Consider the following 21,434-nt stretch of genomic DNA (forward strand, 5'->3'; position numbering starts at 1 on the left):
AATCTGCATGCATCCCTCTCACAGCAGCAAAGGCTTTGAACCCAGTTTGGGCAAGAACGAGCTGCTGACTACCTTTCAGCACTGCCATCCCGTGGGAAATAAAACCTTTCCAGTAAGTTGCCCGTTCATTGGGCTAGCATCCTATAACCACTATCGGCCAAATTTAGCCAAAATTTTTCAAGTTCCTAGACACTTCATTAAGTCAACAGCCTGTAAAGAGGATTTAAGCTACTGCCCCTGCTAGGAGAGAAACCAGTAGCGACAGAGGTTTGGTTCCCTTTTGTTTGGCCCATCCACCTGCACCTCACAAACGTGACCCCTGCTGTTCAGGTAGTATGTAGGGGACACAGAAGGACCCTGGAGGTACTCACGAGAAGAGGAAAGCAATGCTTCCATCAATCAGCCTTCAGCTTCTGAACCTGACTGCATAACATTTTTGTATCCTATAGCATGCCCAACGCTTTGGCAGGGGCTTTGCCCAGGGCTTTGTTTAACATGAATGATCTTGGGCCAAAGGCAGGTGAAACTTGCTAGCTAAAATCTCACTTTTGGAATGAGGCAATCTTAGCACCTGAAAATTAACTAGATTGTTAAAACTGCATAAAGAAGGCATAGTAACACAGACCATATAAGAAACATTTTTCACAGGGGTTTTTTTGATTGTTTGTTTTGGCTTTGTTTGGTGATTCCAGCTTCTTTTAAAACATTCTACTACAGATGGCTGGCCACATACAGGAGCAGCAAACTCTCCCCCCTTCTCACATAACCCAACACACTCATGTTGTTGGTATTAGTGTATTCCCCAGCAACAGCATAAAACTATTCTTTTATAAATACTCTGAGGTATTTTGGAGTAGCCAGATGTAGTTCTCATGAGGAATACATATGGCTTGGCAGTGGGATGTATGTGCCCCACCAGTTAACTCCCTATTTTCTTGATTTTCACAGCCCTGGCTTACAAAAGTAGCTCAGTACATATTCATGCTAAGTTTCATGAGTTGGGCTCCCTAAGTTTAAAGATTTTTATCTGTGCCTTCAAAAAGATGAACACAAGCCCTAAATCCTGGTCATACCGAAATAACTGAAGTTCTGCCTTTAGGGCTGAAGTATAGGTTTCATGAAGTATATGAAGATTTCGTACAGGAACTTCATCTTCAGGGCACAACATTTCAAGTACAAACTTTGAACAACAGCAGATGAGTGATCTTGCTAGACTTTTTTTTTTTTTTTTTTCCCCTAGTTTTGGCTTTAATTGGGCAGTCTGAGAGTGAAGGACTTTAACTCAGAAGGCTTATTTGGGTAGAAAGAGTCGTATATGTTTTCATTTGAGCTTCTGATGGGCTCAGGATAAAGCCATAAATTCTACATCATACGCATAAAGTAATGCCTAGAAAAGAATTATATAAAAGAAGATTCCCATACTATTTTGAAGAATTTATCCTTCAGGATTTAAAAGACGTTGTATTAAAAATGTTGTTTATTATCCTTTCTGCACATACATAATTGCCATCCATGTGATAAAAAAGCAGTATGTTGTAGCTGACAAAATGTAGGTGGCAAGCTGTGATTATATGTTCTATTCTTTATTCAGTGACTGAAGTATAAAGATTTTTAATCAGACAGGCTAAAAATCTGCAGCAAAAGTGGTAATATTTGCACTTAAACCTGGAGTTCTATGATATGATTCTTCATACCTCATTTTAAAAACATTCTAAAAGTACTTTTATCCACTAAAACTTTTGTCCTACCACACGTAGAATGCATTTCTGCCAATCTCAGGTCCACCTCACAAGTGCCAATGAGCACTGACAATTTTGTTTACTGAGTTAATTGGATTAGCCATCCTCATTTTATTTCTCCTCAACTGCATGAAAAACACTCGTTAACTAGTTCAAGTTATGCCCAAGGTTTCCTGTGTGCCTTCATCTTCTCGCACAGAATATTTTTTCTAATTTCAATATTTAATCTTGCACTCCATTTGTGCTTTCTGTGGGTTTTCTCACTTGTATGTTGCCACCACTATAGTGTACATACAAGCCAAGTCACCTTATCTCACGGCTGCCAGCCACTGTGCATCCATTGTGTATGCAGCTCTAGCGCTGGGGCAATCTCATCTGTCAGCTTCATCCAGACAGGAGGAAAAAACAAAACAACAACAGGTCTGATAAGCAAATACATGGCAAAAAAATAGACAAGGCAAAACATGCAATAAACTTCCCACATCTGGGACTCATGCACCTGCTGAATACTAAATGCTGCTTGGGATCTAGAATGCTCCAGCTGAAATGTGTGCTGGTTCCGCAGGACGGTGTCAGTCAGCATTCACTCTGCCAGTCAGCCAAGCAGCTGTGTGAGATTATATACCAAAACGTAACAAAACTTTATTGTACTTCAAATAATGTTTATGCAGCAACTTTTCTAGATGAGCCTTCTGAGAGGCAGGAGTTTTGCTTCCAACTTTCTACAGCAGAAGAGAAGCGCTTCATATGAATCAGGAAGGTTAAAAAATATGCAACTGCAGAATAAAATAAAGTCTGCAGAACAAGATAAGGAGACGTATGCTAGAGACCAGGCATCTTAAGGAGAACATTTATATTGACAACAACGTAAATAAAGCTTGCTTTGAGGTCATACACATGATCCTGTAAACTCGGTCATGTTACATGGAAAGATTTGAGACCTTAGAGAGAAATACTCAAAATGCTTGCAAAAAACCCTACTAATGAAGCCATAGCGAGTCTCTTTATTTATAAAGCTAACATTTTTCTCAGTCTCAAAATAGCCAGCTAATAATCTCTATATGAGAAACAGAGTCCAAGGAACAAAATGTCAGTCTGTTTAGCAGCACTCACTGCCAGATAATCAATAAAAGTGTTCCAGACTGACACACACAGTTCAAATGGCCCAGTCCTGGACAAATGTTACACAAAGCATTTACAGAAACCATTGTATTTTCATTTCCCATATACATGCCTTGTCTTTTTTTTTTTTTTTTTCCTCCTCCCTTTAAGAAAGTTGTTTGAAAAGTGAAGTTCTATTAAAAGCACCATATTAAGAAGTTTGTAATAGTTTACAGGGAAAGCAAAATAGTATCGGAAATTTAAACTTCTGTGGGCAAGGAATTTATTCTGTTTCCATGCCCTTTAAATCTAGCCTGCCAAGAAGCTAAATATACTGAATACTTCTTAGCACACACAGAGTCTTCCAAGGTCATCGACACATTTCACTTAGTCTATTGGACGGTTTTCTGAGGTTCAGCTTTAATTTCTGCTAATAGCAATTGAAACCTTAGCATGTGTACAAGTAATGTGTTTAATACATCGTTAAATGATTGTCTGTGTCGTATGGAAAAATCTTCTGGGAACATGATCTAAATGAAAAAAACTGCACTCATACCCTTTCATATTTTTGAAAAGAAAAAGTTTTTCAAAGCAAAGACGATGTTCCAGAAGACTTGACACAATCATGGCCACTAGGTGAGTAATTATCCACAGAGAACATCTCCCCCCAAAGCTCATTTTCTGTTTGGATTTGGGGGGTGGGGGGTGAGTATGAGGGTCTGAAAAGGTTCTACAACAGCAGGATTCCAGAGAAAGAGGAAGGACGAAGCTTTACAACCACTTTTCTGGGGATCTTTTTAGAAACCTGAAGAAGTTAGTTGTCGCTATAACTAAGCTCCATCTTACCTTGTCTGTGAGAAGTCAGACAGAAGTGAAGGACTGGGAGAAAAAAATTCCAAAGTATGACAGGCTTCTCCTTGCACATGGATGTATGTGCATATAATTGCATGCGACATTTCTACTAAACACACGCTAAGAGTCTGGCAGTGTCAGAATACAACATTAACTGACTGTGCATATTCAGTATCACCACATGTGCACAGATAAATGCTTGTCTGCCTCAAAGAAGCACTGCAAGGAGAAAGCTGGGACTAAGAGAATCATTTATTCTGCTTTTTCCTAGCTTCACATAGAAGTACCTGTTGGGCGTAGGACAGGTGCCTCATTCTTTGCCAACGTTTAAAAGGATGCATTTCCAGTGAAAATTATTGTCAGATCAAAGCACACTGCATTTCTGTCATGCCTCCAGAACGGCCCAAAGCACAGTTTTATGACTCATTGCAAAGATAATACCGGTATCATGAGACTCCAAAATACTTTTTCTCTGCCTGCTCCTTATCACGCTCCTCTTCTCAGGCTTCCCTCTGACTTCAGATCTAAAACTTAATTACTCCTCTACATTTCTTCCCATACTTCAGTCTGATCATAATTTCCTGGTGGGTGTTTCTTAATGGACAACCAGGTGACCTGTTTTTCTCTATGTTCTCTTCCTAGGATTCTCTTCAAGGTGAATGTCCTAGTTCCAAAAGACACAAGTCTTTTTGGTCAAAAACACCAGCAAAATCAGACAGATTTTTGTTTAGTTCTGAGCAAGATTTTCTGTTTTTCATATACATATTCATCATATGCAGAATTATAAAGAATGTTCATCTATCCATTTAAAAGAAATGTTTAAGCCTCTATCACCAGTCTTGTATAAAGCAAATCAACACCAAAAAATCTGATATGCAGATACCCTAGCCTATATTTAAATATCTATATATAAACAAATGAAAATCAATGTCGCTTTATGATACACTGAACTTTCACAAGAGACTGACATGCTTTTACTAGGCAATTCATATTCAGAATTGGATCATGTCATACTTCAATAAGTCAATGAAACTTTCAGTGTTGGGTTTTAATCACCAGAGCAAGTGATTCTGCTTTCTGAGATAGTGTTTGCTTTATTTAAAACATACAGTCTCCATCCAGAACTGCTTCAGATCTTTCTTTCACCTTCTATCCCATAACAGAAAATAAAACCCAAATCCAAGACAAAACCAAAACAACTCCAGTATTATTTAGAGATACCTACCTGAAGAAAGAGAACATAAATATAGCAGGGAATATGTGAGAATCCAGTAACTTTGATAAGATACAATGATCCTGGAACTGACAGAGTTTAACTAAATGTTAAGCCTATTAATTAGCCTTGCTTCCAGCCATTTTATAATATATTCTGATGCCAACATTGTAGGAAAGTTTAGTAAGAAAACAAGTTGCCAGCATGATATGTGACTGTGCCAACAAGTACAGCCATGCAGATACACTAACGACGGTGTCGCGTCTGGTAGTGTCACAGTACCGGGCTGCGCAGCGGATGTTGTAGCACAAGGTGCCAATGCTGACAGGGGCACAGCACCCTGCAGGTCGCAGGCTGGCAGCGAGCTCACATTACCTCTTCCTCCCTCCAGTAAGGCTGGAACAGACTGGAAACAGCTCTTCTGGTTTTATCATAGAGATCAAATAGGGCAGGTTGAAAGCGACTCCACTTTACCTCCCATCCCACAGATGTTCATCAGAACATTCAGGCTTTTACCAGAAGGACGAGAACAGCTGGCAGCAGCTTGGCATCGAAAGCCCCTTTCTCCTACCCTGAGTGGGATTCAAACACAAGCATGTGCTCAAATCCCTCGAGCAGTGCACTATAGGCTAAGGAATGTAAACACAGCATGGACAAAAACATGCCCCCAAAACACACCCCTCCGCACAGGGATGGAGATGACAGCGGTGTAGGCTTGGACAGATCCATGTGTTCCCTAGAACGAGCTGCAGAGCTTTTACCAGGGGAAGGAAGAAAACTCCTCAGTACTGCTTCACCATTCTCCCGTGACAGTCAGCATCGGTTATATTTGCAGAGGAGTCTTTCAGTTAGGAAAAATGACTGCCAGCGTTCCCTTTCCCTGGAAGCGCTTCCACTGTTTCTTGAGCTAATCACATGTCTTCACAGCATTTGGGGTGCTGCCTCTGTTTCCCAGAAAAGCTATGTACTTGTCCTGGATGCCTGCATCATTCTCCAAAGCAGCGTGTCAACTGAAGCTTCTAACTGCCCTTCCTCCCTGACTGTGAGCTGCAAAGCATTTCTGGGTCCTGAAGCCTGGCGACTGTACAGCACAATTCAATCACATGTTCCCTGGGGGAAGAACTGGAGAATAAAAGGCAGCTGCAGGCAGAGAAATAAACCAAGGAGGGTATCAGCTGTAAAGTAGCCAATTCCACAGCCAAAGCGCTGAGCTGCATGACACTGCGAGACGCACACATGACGTAGCTATAGAATTAGAGCATTCCAGTAGCCGGAGATTTAAATACAACTCACCCTTCCCTGAGCTGTTGCTCCACGCTTTGCAAACGTACTCAGAACTTCACTTGACTTTCCCCCCCCCCCCAACTGTACATTAAGATGATATTTCTTTTTTTAAACAATACAGAGTTAAAAAAATAGCTATTTCCTTGAGAAGAATACTCTACTTGAGAATTTTCATCCCTCTTCATGCATTGAAACCCATATTTCTTTTGAAAAGTTTTATTAATACTAGAATATATTTTAACTGTGTGGGATGAAGGAACTTATTAAAGACACCAAGAAAAACAGGTTTTCTTGGTTGATTCCTCAATATAAGCACAACAAAATAACCCTCATCCTTGTCCTCATCCTCGGAACCCACATGCTGTCTTTCATACCAGAATCAGTTATGCCAGATACGAGTAATGCACAAACTAGAAGTTTCTGCATTGCAGTACTTTTAAAAATTGCTTTAACAGTATAACGACACGGTCTTGGTATAACAATCCTTTTTTTTTCTTAAATTAATGTAATTAAAATATTCAAGCAATACAACCTACATTTATGCAGCTACAGACTGCAATTTGCAGATGATTATTTATATGGACAACTACGTCTTTAAAATACAAGTAACATACTTTTTACACTCAGTTACAAGCATGAAATACCACCTACCAAAGGCATTTACCTAAAAATATGTTCCTCTATAACCATCACTTTAAAGAATGGAGTAGCCCATAAAGAAAGTATGGTATAGCCTTTAATATTTTCAGATGAGTTTGTGGGGAGAGGTAGTAAATCATAAATTAGGAAAAGGAAAATAAGGAAAGCCCCCAAATCCTTTGTTCAACCAATTCACAAACACAAATCTTCATTTGTTACTGAGAAAAAAGCCAGGGAAAGTAACCATGGCACAGAGATAAATATAGCCTGCCTGCTAATTTTTTGTTAAAAATAGCCACTAAGTTAACAACTTGAAAGTTAACTTTTGAAATCTTAGTCCTCTTGGGAAAACCCTGCAGTTGCAGTTTTGACAGGAAGCAATTATAATTTTAAAAGAATAGGATACATTTAAATCAAAGGTATTAGCAGGTACAAAAGTTTCTTTCCCCCCCAACAAAACAGAGCTTGGGTGAAGAAAAGCGTGCTGAATACCATGTTGTACCCATCTCGCTTTCAGACTACAGGGACAGCTGCTGTGAACAGACCTGAACCCCCGATTTCTGTAAGGCAAAGCCTGGCCCACAGGACAGCAGCAGAAAGCATGCTGAGCAAGCACATCAGGATACTGGGCTTCAGAGCCCCCTGCCCTTTCACTCAGACGGCTCTTTTCGCACAGGGTGTGTTGTAATGACCGAGTTTACATCCAACCGAACTGGAGCTCTGAAAACCTTCAGTACAAAGCAAACAATTGAGAGGGAACAGCATGAATCGGGAGCAATTCAGCCGATGGGACAGTGAGGCGCAGACAAGCTATTTCACCTACAGAAGAGAATACGCACGGTTATCTGATACCAGGCAATTATACATATAAGAACTTAAGATGTAAAATCTCATATTATCAGATTGCCATCTTAAAAAATTAAGAAATGAAACTTTAAATAAGCATGTCCAAATACCACAGAATTTTACAAGCCACAGAAATCAGAATATAGACATAGCTAAGTCAATGCTCTGCACAGCTCCATCTTTTTCCTTTGGTAAAGATACACTAGGTAGGCCTAGACAGAGCTGTATAAATAGGGCCTAAAACTACACTAGACTGCTGAAGAAGCTTCAGCAGAATTTGATCAGCTTGAATTTCATAGGGATTCATTCAAATCTGGAACAAAATAAAGATCTTTTGTGTTCCGAAATGAAAACCAAAATACCCAGTTACACCTCTACTGTACAGGTAACAGAAGGAAACAGGGGGGGCTGGAATTCAGCCCCTACCTGGGCTCTGCTCTTCTGCAGTTACACATTGTCATCCTAAATTTACAAGGGAAGAGAAAAGCAATCACCACAACAACCACCACCCAAAACAAACAACAATCTCTCAGTACAGCCACTGAACTTCTTACCTGTACATTCTGGAGAAAATTCCTTCAAATCAAAATCATAACTACTAATCTATACCAATTATAATCCATTCTATCCCTAGATGACCAGACTATTCCTCCCATACTTTCTATTTTAAGCTATATGAAGTCTGCTGCTACTTCCAAGGAGAAAGCAGCTCACCATCAAACAGAAGAGCCAACAAACAGATGTTTACACAAGTGGTTTGGCGATTAAACTGTTAAAGCACCTGACATCACGAGGGGCCAACAAAAGGTGTGCGGAAGTCACCTTAGTGATTTCAATTTTACATATAAAATTCTATTGGGATTCCTTTGATTTGTGTTAGTAAATCTTCTCACCAGCAGGAATCCTACTGGAGTGATGTGTAATTGTTCTTGCATCACAGGTTTGAAAAAAGATAATGACAAGTGAAAAGGCTGCTTAGAAAGTGCTTTTAAGCTCTTTGACGACATTTTTTACTACAGACCACATGTACACATGCAAATTAAGTGGAAGTCAACAGAACATATGTAATGATTTGGGGAACTCTTATATGTATCAATGAGGAATAATAAATCCTACAGTACTATCACTATGAAAACTGCTGTACCCATAGAACAAGTTTATTTCCGCGAGTATATATTCACCAAGCTAGGAATAATGGAAAAGGCTGAAATTTCTCCACTGATCTGAATGAAAAAGTATAATGTTAAGGATATTGGCTGGAGTTAGAAAGAGCTACTACTTTTATCCTCAGGGATGGAGTTTGGGAGTCACCCTTCCTTAAACATGACAAAAAAAGAAGTCGTCGTCTCTTGGGAAGAAGTCATGCACTAAGTCCACAGAAACAAAGAAGAGACTAGCATAACCTTCAAATCTTCATAAAGCTGGGAAAAGGAAAGAATAAGGAACATGCAAGGTAAGTAGCAAAAACCTAGTCAGGATAAAATGTACCAAGTTGGACAACTTCATGGTTTACAACACAATGACAAGAGAGATCCTGGACATCTTTCACCCCTCAGGGCATTTTTCATGCCATTAAATAAACACTGATGTTATTTTAGGACTCCCGCAAACTATTGTTTTTTTGTATTGCTTCTATCATTTTTGGAAGAGCTGAACTACAGCCGTTAGACAACACAGCTGTGGAGGAATGTGAGGAACCTGTTTGAGGACAAATAACTGACTAGCAGGACAGAAAACCCAACATTCAAGATGGTTCCAAACCAGCTGGGATTTAGACTCCTACGAAGCAGCAGCAGAGGAAAAACACCGGAGCCCAAGGAGGGAAGCATGTCAGTGCGTACCAACACCCTTGGAAGCTTACCCGTATTTTTAACAGCTTCTGCGCAAGCGTAAAAGACTGATAAGCTAATTACCATACGAAGCAGGAGTAGGCGGGTTCAAGTAATGTATATGCATAAGTGATAATGACTATGTAACACTTTGTAGTATAAGACTGAAACAAAATGCCCTAGGGTTGCGGGCCGTTGTTGGAGCAGGAGACTCCCCGGCCGCCCAGCGCTGTTTTGCTTGTTGCCGCTTGCTAAATAAAATTCTGACTTAGCCAAATTTAAGAAGTCAGTCTATAACAAATTGGTGCCGTGACTCGGATCGCGGTTTCCAGGCGGAGCCCCATACGGGGGAGGCGCCCCGCTGGATTTCGGCAGCCCCTGCCTGAGGACTGCTCCACTGAAGCCCCGACCGACGACCCTAAAATTCGGCAACAAGCAAAAGCACACCGGTTAACCCCATAATCTTGGTGCACAAAGTCTCGGACGAAGACGCACAGGGTTGCGTGAGTATAGGCCGGTCTTCCGTTCGGTTGGGGTTGGGTTGCCTGGAGCGTGGTGTGTGAGACGCCCAGTAGGGCGAAGCGAGTGCGGACCCCTCGGTAGTGCGGTTCCCATATCCCGCGAGGGACTGGGCCACGAAAAGGGGGAGTAGAGTGTGTGAGTGTGTGCAGACGCTCCAGAAGATGGGACAGAAGAAGAGCAAGCCTTCTGATCCCGTGGGTGGCGTGGGAACCCAGGCAAGGTACCCTCAGATACCACCAGATAGCCCTTTAGGATTGACGTTAAATAATTGGGAAAATTACCCCTCTAGGCGGGGTAAGGACAAAGTAAAAATCATTTATTATTGAATGGAAGTTTGGGGAGGTAAACAAATTAGAGAAGACCATCTCTACTGGCCCGTTTTCGGGTCTTTTGAAGAGTGGGTCTGCCAAGCTTTAAATATTTACGTTAATTCAAAGGAACCTTTTAATTCAGAAGAGAGCGAGTACGCACATGTATGGATAGCTTCTGATACTCGAGTAAAATTATACCCTCTTAAAGAGGGTGGAGGGGAAGTCAGAAAAAAGAAGAAACATACTGAGGATGAAACTTATACCTCATCCCCTCCTTACATTCCTCCACCTCCACCCTCAGCACCTTCACCACCCCCGACTGCACCGGAAGACTTAGAAGATTTGGATTCCCCACAAGATTCTCCAAGGGAGCAAAGGAGAATAACTCGGGGTCAAACTAGAAGGGGGGGTGGAAATACCAGCTTATACCCCTTAAGGGAGGTGGCTATGGGGGGACCCCAGCTAGGCGTAGGTTACGTGGCAGTTCCCCTTAACTCAGGGGACATCAGAGAATTTAAAAAAGAGACAGGAAATCTGCTGGAAGACCCTCTGGGGGTGGCAGAACTAGTAGGTCAGTTCTTGGGACCGAATACTTACACTTGGGATGAAATGCAAGCCATAATGGCAATATTATTCACTGCCGAGGAGAGAGAGATGGTCAGGAGGGCAGGAATGAGGATTTGGGACCAACAGCACCAGCAAGGTCCGGCAGCAGATGTAAAATGGCCTCTGAATAGACCTAATTGGAATAATCAGAATGAGATCAATAGAGGCCACATGCAGGACCTAAGGACAATCGTAGTCCAAGGCATAAGAGAATCAGTCCCTAGGGGACAAAACATAAACAAAGCCTTAAGTGAACACCAGAAAAAGGATGAAACCCCTACCAAGTGGTTAGAAAGGCTGAGAAAAAACCTCCAGCTCTACTCGGGAATAAATCCAAATACACCGGTGGGGCAGGCATTGTTAAAAACACAGTTTGTGTCAAAAGCCTGGGTAGATATTAGAAAGAAATTGGAAAAGATGGAGGATTGGCAGGATCGGGGGTTGGATGAATTACTTAGGGAAGCACAGAAGGTTTATGTTCGGAGGGAGAATGAAACCCAGAAACGGCATGTTAGAATGATGGTAACTGCGATAAGAGAGGGACAGAGAGCAGATGGGGGTGGAAGAAAACAAGAAGGTCAGAGAACGGGATCAAAAGAATCGGAAGGGGGGAGAGAAAGGAGGGCCATTACCTGTTTTTATTGCGGAGGTAGAGGCCACACAAAGAAGAACTGTAAAAAGAGGATGATGGATGAGAAAATGGTTTAAAGAAGACTAGGGGTGTCAGGGGCTCTATTTACTGGGGACTAGAGAACAAACTGAGCCCTTGATAAAATTAAAGGTGGGTCCCCAACAACAAGAGATAGAATTTTTAGTGGACTCAGGAGCAGAAAGATCTACCGTTCAGTCACTGCCCCAGGGTTGTGAAATTTCATCAGAAAGAGTACAAGTGGTTGGGGCAAAAGGGGAACCGTTTGGAGTACCCGTAATCAAAGATGTGCTCCTTGAAATAGATTCTAAGATAGGGATAGGATCCTTGTTGCTTGTACCTGAAGCGGACTATAATTTGTTGGGAAGAGATTTAATGATCAAATTAGGAATTAGTCTGGAAGCAACCGAACATAACCTCAAGATTAAACTATGCCCCTTACGGGTTGAAGATGAAACCAAAATAAACCCTGAAATACGGTACACTCCTGACACTGTAGGGAAATTGGATATCGAGCCTTTTATGGTGACTATCCCGAATCCTGAGACACCAGTAAAAATTAAACAATACCATATATCTCAGGAGGGAAGGCAAGGATTAAAATCAGAAATTCAGAGATTGATAAAGCAGAGATTATTGGAGCCCTGCATGTCTCCTTTTAACACCCCCCATATTGCCTGTAAAAAAGGCAGATGGGAGTTATGGATTAGTCCACGACCTAAGGGAAATCAACAAAAGAACTATAACTAGATTTCCCGTAGTAGCTAACCCACACACACTTTTAAGTCAATTAGGCCCGAATGACCAGTGGTACAGTGTAATAGATTTGAAGGACGCTTTCTGGGCATGCCCCCTTAAAAGGGAATGTAGGAATTATTTTGCCTTTGTGTGGGAAGACCCAGATACTCATAGGAAAACCCAACTTTGGTGGACAGGGGTTCACCGAATCCCCAAATTTATTTGGACAAGCTCTAGAACAGATCCTACAAGATTACCAGGTAGGAGACACTCTCACCCTGGTCCAGTATGTAGATGATCTTCTAATCGCCGGGGAAGATGAAGAGATGGTGAGAGAAGAAAGCACCAGGCTGCTAAATTTTCTAAGCTTGAAGGGACTAAGTGTCTAAATCTAAGTTACAATTTGTAGAAAGAGAAGTTAATTACTTAGGGCATCGATTAAGCCAAGGAACTAAGAAGCTGGATCCAGAAAGAGTTAAGGGAATACTTTCCCTTCCACGCCCAAAAACCAAGAGGCAGGACGGGCAATTATTAGGATTATTTGGGTATTTTAGACAGTGGATCGAGGGGTACAGTAGAAAAGTAAAGTTCTTATACAACAAAATAACTAAAAATGGATTATTAAAATGGATCCAAGAGGACGATGAGCGGTTACAGGAACTAAAAACTGACTTAGTGAATGCTCCTGTTTTGAGTTTGCCTGACTTAAAAAGACCATTCTTCCTGTTTGTTAACATAGAGGAAGAAACTGCATTTGGAGTATTAGCTCAAGAATGGGCAGGGAAAAAGAAACCAGTAGCATATATGTCAAAATTGTTAGATCCTGTAAGTCGGGGCTGGCCTACGTGTCTACAAGTTGTGGTAGCAGCTGCTTTGTTAACTGAAGAAGCGCATAAAATAACCTTTGGAAGTGAATTGAGAATATTGTCACCTCATAATATCAGAGGTGTGCTACAACAAAAAGCAGACAAATGGATAACTGATGCGACGTTGGTCAAATATGAAGCAATTCTCATTACATCCCCCCACCTAACTCTTGAAACCACATCATTACAAAATCCGGCCCAATTTTTATATGGAGAACCTAATGAAAATCTCTTTCACAACTGTCTTAATAATATAGAACAGCAAACTAAAATAAGGCCAGATCTGGAAGAAGAAGAATTGGAAAAGGGAGAAAAATTATTTGTAGATGGATCTTCTCGGGTGGTGGAGGGGAAAAGAAAATCGGGATATGCCATAATCGACGGAAAAACCTTCGAAGTGATAGAGTCAGGACCTTTGAGCCCTAGTTGGTCAGCGCAGGCATGTGAATTATATGCTGTATTAAAGGCTTTACAATTATTGAAAGGAAAAGTAGGAACAATATATACAGATTCTAGATATGCTTTTGGGGTAGCATACCTTTGGAGAAATCTGGGAGGAAAGAGGTTTAATTAATTCCCAGGGAAAAAGTCTGGTGCATCAGGATTTGATATTACAAATCTTACAAGCTGTACGTGGGCCAGCCGAAATAGCAATAGTACACCTAAAAGGACACCAGAGGGGGCTAAGTCCTCTCATAAGAGGAAATAACCTTGCTGATCAAGAGGCAAAAAGAGCCGCTTTGTTAACATTACATTTAGACGACCCCATAGAAGCTAGAAAGCAGTGCGTTAATTGTGGAGATGAATACCTCCCCTGCTACTGGAAAGATTTCGGAGCAGATGGCATAGAATGCGTATGCGAAAGGCCAGGCATTGGGTGGTGTTTCTTACATGGGGAAACCTTTCAGGTCTTAAGCTTTACTATACAAGAAGAAGGAAAATTGAAACAAATGGGAATTGAGCAAAAACCTAATGGGAAGTGGGAACTCCCGGATGGCCGAGAGGTCCTTCCAAAACCTGTAGCTACCGAAATAATACAACAATTTCACCAAAAGACTCACTGGGGAACCCAAGCGTTAGTAGATCAATTTGCAAGTAAATATATGTGTATCGGGATATATGATACAGCCAAACGAGTGGTGGGAGAATGTCTCATTTGTCAAAAAGTAAATAAACACCAGATAAGAAAACAAGTGCATGGAGGAAGAAATTTGGCTCAAAGGCCTTTTGCGAGAATATAAATAGATTTTACTGAATTACCAAAAGTAGGAAAATATAAGTATCTATTAGTAATAACAGATCACCTGACCCATTTTGTAGAGGCCTTTCCCACGACACGAGCCACAGCTCATACGGTAACAAAAATATTACTTGAAGAAATTATACCTCGGTATGGAAGAATAGAAGTAATAGATTCAGACAGAGGCCCACACTTTGTATCCAAGGTGGCCAAAGAAACTTTGGCTGCCCTGGGTACACGGTGGCAGTATCACACCCTGTGGCACCCTCAAAGTTCAGGAAGGGTTGAACGCATGAATGGAGAAATAAAGAAACAACTTACCAAATTAATATTAGAAACAAAAATGTCCTGGGTAAAATGTCTCCCATTGGCTCTATTAAATATTAGAACCCAGCCCCGAACTGATGTAGGGATCTCTCCCTTTGAAATGTTATATGGAATGCCTTATGATTTGGAAATGCCCCCTGATCACCCTCAAATTAAAGATGCAAGAATAATATCCTACCTAATACAACTAATGGCAAGGAGAAAACAGCTGCAAGCCCGAGGGATGGTGGTACAAAGGCCTCCTTTGGACATAACAATGCATCGAATTCAACCAGGAGATAAAGTATTGATTAAATCGTGGAAAGAATCTTCCTTAACCCCCCGTTGGGAAGGACCCGATGTTGTTCTTATCACTACAGAAACTGCTATTCGAACTGCTGAGAAGGGGTGGACACATGCCAGTCGTGTGAAAGGACCTATACGAGATTCATCCTGGCAGGTGACCAGCTCTCCCGGAGATCTACGAGTCACCCTTCGAAAGACCTAAACGAACACTGTGAAAATCAAGGTACAAGACACCACAAAAGGACTCAATGAGTGAGATGTTAATATTTTGTTAATCGAAACCCATAGTTGTTTCCCTTTCGTGTATATAGAATACAATATATGTAAAGAAGGCTGGTGGATTCATAATACATTCGAGGCGAACCTCCGATCTAGTCGTAATCAAGGTTACTGACTAGAATGGTGACTAACTAACTGGGTCTTAAAATTAGAATAACAACGGAGAAGGCAATTGAAAAACTCTAAAACTTGGTGGGAAATAGGTATTACAAAAAAAAAAAAAAATATATATATATATACATATATATATACACACACACATACACACACTCACCCTAACTGGCCTACAAAGTACCAACGTCAAAATCCTTGTCAAGGGCCTGAGATTGAAGCTAAAACTGGGAGGCCTATGCAGACCAGAGTAGAGGTAAAACGTACCCCTGAAGAATACGACTGCTGCCGAGAAGATGAAACACACTGCTGCTCTACGCAACAGAGTAGGCAGAGAGAGAAGGCAGAGACGTACACCAGTGGGGAAAAACTTCAAGCCCTACTCAGAGAAAAAAAGGCCCCCAAAAAGCGAAGGCCAGAAAGGGGTGCAAATCACCTTGACTCTACAGGAGCAATGCCCTCCTTCTATAGAAGCTGTAAAAACTTTCAGAATCCTACCAACCTTCTATTGGATCTATTGGACTATCTGGATAACAAAGAAATGGAATTTCCACCCTTCTCAACACATTCTGAGCATACTACTCATAACACACATGCCACAAGCACGGGCTGGACTGAACCACCAGCCCCATCAACCTTTTGAATGGACCCTAACTGCTGAAAGGGGTAACCAAAAGCAAATACAGACTAATAACATCAGGGGCACCATCATTTGTAAGTTCCCTGTGTACACTGGCGCCTGTAACACCTTGCACACAGGACTCAGGATTTTATATTTGCCCCAGTTCCAACCCAGGAAAAAGCTACTGCAATTATCCTGACCAATTCTACTCTAAGTATTGGGGATGCAAAACTATAGCCTCAGATTGGGTACCAGAAGCAGAGCCGGATAGATATTTAAAAGCACAATGGAGACCTGACAAATGCATCATTCCTCCCAAGGATTCCCTAAGACCAGGTTTCACAGCAACTCGTGAGGGTCCAAAAAACTGGTGTCAGTATCTCATGTTGAATGTAACTGAACCCCAAGATTCTAGTTGGCTCGTAGGAAAAAGTTGGGGAATCCGGCTTTATGAGTCAGGAAAAGATAGGGGCAATTTTATTCAAATAAGAAAGAAACCGGTCCCAAATGATCCAATACTGGTAGGGCCCAATCTGATACTGACTGATGAACTGGTTGAAGAAACGGAGGAAAGCATAACAACAATTCCAAGGATCAATAGCAATCAAACCACCCAAATATCTGATGAAACCACTGGGGATAACCCCCTTTGGAAAATGATACAAATCAGTTATCAATTACTAAACAAAACCAATCCAAACCTTACTGAACATTGTTGGCTGTGTTATGGAATCAAACCACCTTTCTATGAAGCCGTAGGAGTAAATAAGAGACCCAAACGGGTAAATGGCACTAACCCTGCACAGTGTATATGGGGCACAGAGAAACAAGGAATTACATTGACCCAAATAACAGGAAGAGGTTTGTGTATAGGCAAAGTCCCAGCGCACAAGAAACAACTGTGTGCCAAGAATAATAGAAAGGGGCCGCAGAAACCAGAGAGACCTGCAAAGTGGTTAATACCTGCTAAGAACACTAAGTGGGTTTGTTCCACTATAGGAGTGACACCCTGCCTGTCATTGCAACACTTCAGTGAATCCTCAGACTATTGTATTCAGGTAGCAATTGTCCCTAAAATCTTTTACCACTCTGAAGAATTTGTTTTTAATTCACAAATTACCCAAGACCACCACTTGTCTGAACGAGAGCCTTTCACAGCATTAACAATAGCCACCCTAATGATTTTAGGAGGATCGGGTGTAGGCACGGGGGTGGCTTCATTGGTACAACAAAGCAAAGAGTTTAAAACATTGAGAATGGCTGTAGATGAGGACCTGGTAAGAACTGAACAATCAATTACTGCTTTAGAAAAGTCTATCAGGTCCTTATCAGAAGTAGTACTACAAAACCGAAGGGGGTTAGACTTAATGTTTTTACAACAAGGAGGATTATGCGCAGCACTTCGAGAAGAATGTTGTGTATATGCAGACCACAGGGGAATAGTAAGAGATACCATGACTAAACTACGGGAAGGACTGGAAAAGAGAAAAAAGGAACGGGAAGAGCAACAGAGTTGGTATCAATCTTGGTTTAGTCACTCCTCATGGCTAGGTACCCTACTGTCAACCTTAGCAGCGCCACCCATACTCTTAATTTTAACCTTAACTTTTGGCCCTTGTATATTTGACAGGGTAGTAACGATCATTAAGAACAGATTGGAAACAGCTCATTTAATGATCATGGGAACTAAGCATGAACCTTTGGGGGGAACACCGAAATTGGAAGAAACTTTCATCCTGAGCCAGCAGGCACTCAAAAGATTTGATAAACAACATGGTGAAAAGAAAAAGGGGGGATTGTAATAGGTAGTAAATCGTCTGTTCATCAAATCCAGTAAGAAGACAATAGAAAAGCAAACTGTCATATGAACTATTGTATGCTGTGTAAGACTAACAGCAAATGTTTAATTGAATTAACATGATAGTGTGAATTGTGACAGGAAGAAAGGGGGGGAACAACAAAGCATCTGCACTTCAAAAGGTGTGAAGGGTTGCAGATGCCCAATTAAGCAAACAAGAGAGTGTTCAGACCATAAATCTCCTTATTCAAAGAGACTGCTGGGCCTAGGCTGATAAGGACGCTGCAGACTTAGTGGATCATCACATTCCAGGCAAAAGGTGAAAAGTACAAAGGTGTGAGGAGGTCCTACGGCCTTCATCCCAGACGACCACCGCCCATAATTGGGAGACCCTTACCCATATTTTTAACAGCTTCTGCGCAAGCGTAAAAGACTGATAAGCTAATTACCATACGAAGTGGGAGTAGGCGGGTTCAAGTAATGTATATGCATAAGTGATAATGACTATGTAACACTTTGTAGTATAAGACTGAAACAAAATGCCCTAGGGTTGCGGGCCGTTGTTGGAGCAGGAGACTCCCCGGCCGCCCAGAGCTGTTTTGCTTGTTGCCGCTTGCTAAATAAAATTCTGACTTAGCCAAATTTAAGAAGTCAGTCTATAACACAGACTGCCCATAACTCCACGGAAACTGGAAGACTTGATGAAGAAAATTTTATTTAACAACTGCAAGGGTAATTTCTGAAAATATACCTACGAGAATACAATTAGGAGACCTGTGTCTCAGTTGTTTTGTGTTTGGGTTGGTTTTTTTTAATCTGTTATTGAGTGCTACTGCACTCTGTTGATTTTGCTTTCCAGGTTTATTCCGGATTTGGAGGACAATGATCCAAAAGTAATACAAGCACTCATTTAAATACTTCATTTGTGTGCCAGATCCCCAAGTAAAGATTTTGTCTTAAAAGTTGTGAAAGTCAGCTGTGCAAATCCTCTCTGTCAGAAGGCCGAGGGAAGAAAAACATGAAGCTGAGATGTTTTCAGAGACAAAGATGTGATTAATAGAGCTTCTCTTCTGGCATGATGCAAGAAAAACTAAGCAAAACCAAAAAGTCACATGTGATTACTCATTCATTTCCTACAAAACTTCAAAATTCAATTGCTTAGAAAGGTTCCCAAGTCCAGACAGGGCTGTGAAAGACTGGGAGCAGCATGAGTACAGGCCCAGCAAGTGCTGCAAGAGACATTAACAGAGATTCTTGAGGGCTTACAGCAGTCAAACACTCCTTCATTTTAAATAGGGATAATATTAACTGATCCAAAAACGCTGAGAAAAAATGTATGTTTGACAAGGGGTGACAGGATGACACCAGCAGAATGTCATTTAATTGTAATTGTTTATAAAATTCAGGGCACCATCTAAACGATACAACACACACACAAACACACATTTGCAACTGCACCAGTCAACGTCTGCTTATGAGGCTTTAAGCCCCAAAAGCCTTCTAAATATAATTTCCTAACTGAATGTCTAATTGACAGTCTTTAAATTCTTTAAAAACAGATTTTGTTTGAAGGTTTGGGGGGGGATACAATTACAACTAATAGCATGCTGTATCTGTGACAACCCTTTTGCATGTTTACGGCTGGAGGAACCGTCTCTGAGGGAAAACTGTTGTAGCATTTGTCACCTGAATAAAGCAGGTTTCGTAATAATTTCAGCCTCGTGTCATTACATAGTTAAGAAGCAGCAATATTTTACTCATGCTAAGATAGCAAAAAAGTATTCCCACCCAAAGGATCTTTTCCTCTATTTGCAAAGTTACATATAAAAGTCTTTATACAGATTTCAAATTATTTGAGTATTCTACACAAAACAGTTCAGCACATTAATCGTTTCTAAATTTATTCATGAAGTTGTTTCCTCCCTTAAGATATTATGGGTTCAATGAGATCAGTTAAACATCTATTGTCCATTCCACTGGATGCATAATTTTAATTGACTACAGCTGAAGTCCTACAAATTTATATACTTACCTGGTAATGCTTTGGTGGAAAACTTATGTCTATATTCTACCTGCTGAACACCTGCTCTCCTTCCTCATGGTTTTGAAAAGGATTTTGACCTTTATCACACATTGTGGAAGCCAAAGTTCTTCACTATCAAAAAGCTGCAACGGAGCTGTCTGAAGCATTTGCACCCTAGCCTACAGTTTGCCTTCTACTCCTTTAAATACCTCTCCTCAATGTTTTTACCTGACATGAAATAAAGCTGACACCTGATCTTGGATTTTGGTTTTAGATTGAAAACTAAAGTTCACACAGCCTGGGCAGATGGCAGAAATCATTCTTACTGATCACAGTCTCAGTCAGGGTGGGATTTTCTGCTTTTCTACTACATTGTTCTGACAGATCCTTTGTTTCATTCAATTTTTTCCAAGAGCAGAGGCTGTATTTTGAGATCTTTGCTGCTGTACAAATAGAACGTTATTTATCATTATTTGATTTCATTAGAAATACTTTATTAAATATTTTCTCCTTAAAATAGAAAACTGAGCCCTCTGAGCACAGATGCTTATTTTACATCTAGAATGACACCTTTGCTAGCTTACAATATTTTTCCAATGGCTGACTTGTGACACTATGTTTGGTTAGACTTAAACCAACAATATTAAAGTCCTTACTCCTACGAACTCTAGTATCTGCGCCATCTCCACCAGGTCATGCATAAGGAGTCTGATGGAGACTGAAGCAAATAAGTGCTATCTATGGCCCTTCAATACTGCATCTTCATACTTTTAAATATTTCAAGTAGCTTTACTTGGCAAAGCTGTCTGCTTGGTAGAACTACCTAAGCTAATTTCTCTCAACTTACTGACTAAAAATAGGAAAAGGGGGCATGTTTTTGGACTGCAAGCTCTTGAGGACAGGGACAGTATTATTTTTACAATGACAGGAACAACAATGCTAGGATCCTTGTACTCTACTGTTAATTAAAAAAGTTGCAGCAGATAGATGGGTAACTATGATCAAAAGCTAGCGCTCTGACTATTTGTACTTTTCCCTCCATTATTTATTGAAGTTGTTTGGATTTGTTTACAAAAAAGAAATAACAACAAAGTTCTAAATATATTTTTTTCCTGAAAATGACGGAAGAACAAGCTTGCATTGCTTCCCTTTACCTTGAATAGAAGCAAAGCTGATGAGAACAAAAAGCCATTTCCATTCAAATTCAGACCACATAATTTATCATTCACATGTAGCTGTTCTAACAATACTTTCATCAAAAGCATTGTTCTGATTATCTTATAGGCCAAAAAAGTAAAGAAAGAAAAGAGCAAGTATATCCTAATAAAATCTTCTCTTTTGACGTTGCTTTTTGAAAGTAAATAACCAGCTGTCACTCCTAAACACTAACTTACATATTCTACAAAATTAAGGTAATAAGAAATTGATGTGGAGGGAGGTTCACATTTTATAACACGTGCTTACACATCATAGGAGTAATCCTACATGTAAATGAAAGCAGCATAAATTCATGCCAGGAATAGAGACACACATGGATATACCGACTGGATGTCG

Source organism: Athene noctua, chromosome 21 (assembly GCF_965140245.1).
Source record: "Athene noctua chromosome 21, bAthNoc1.hap1.1, whole genome shotgun sequence".
Classification (NCBI taxonomy): Eukaryota; Metazoa; Chordata; class Aves; order Strigiformes; family Strigidae; genus Athene; species Athene noctua.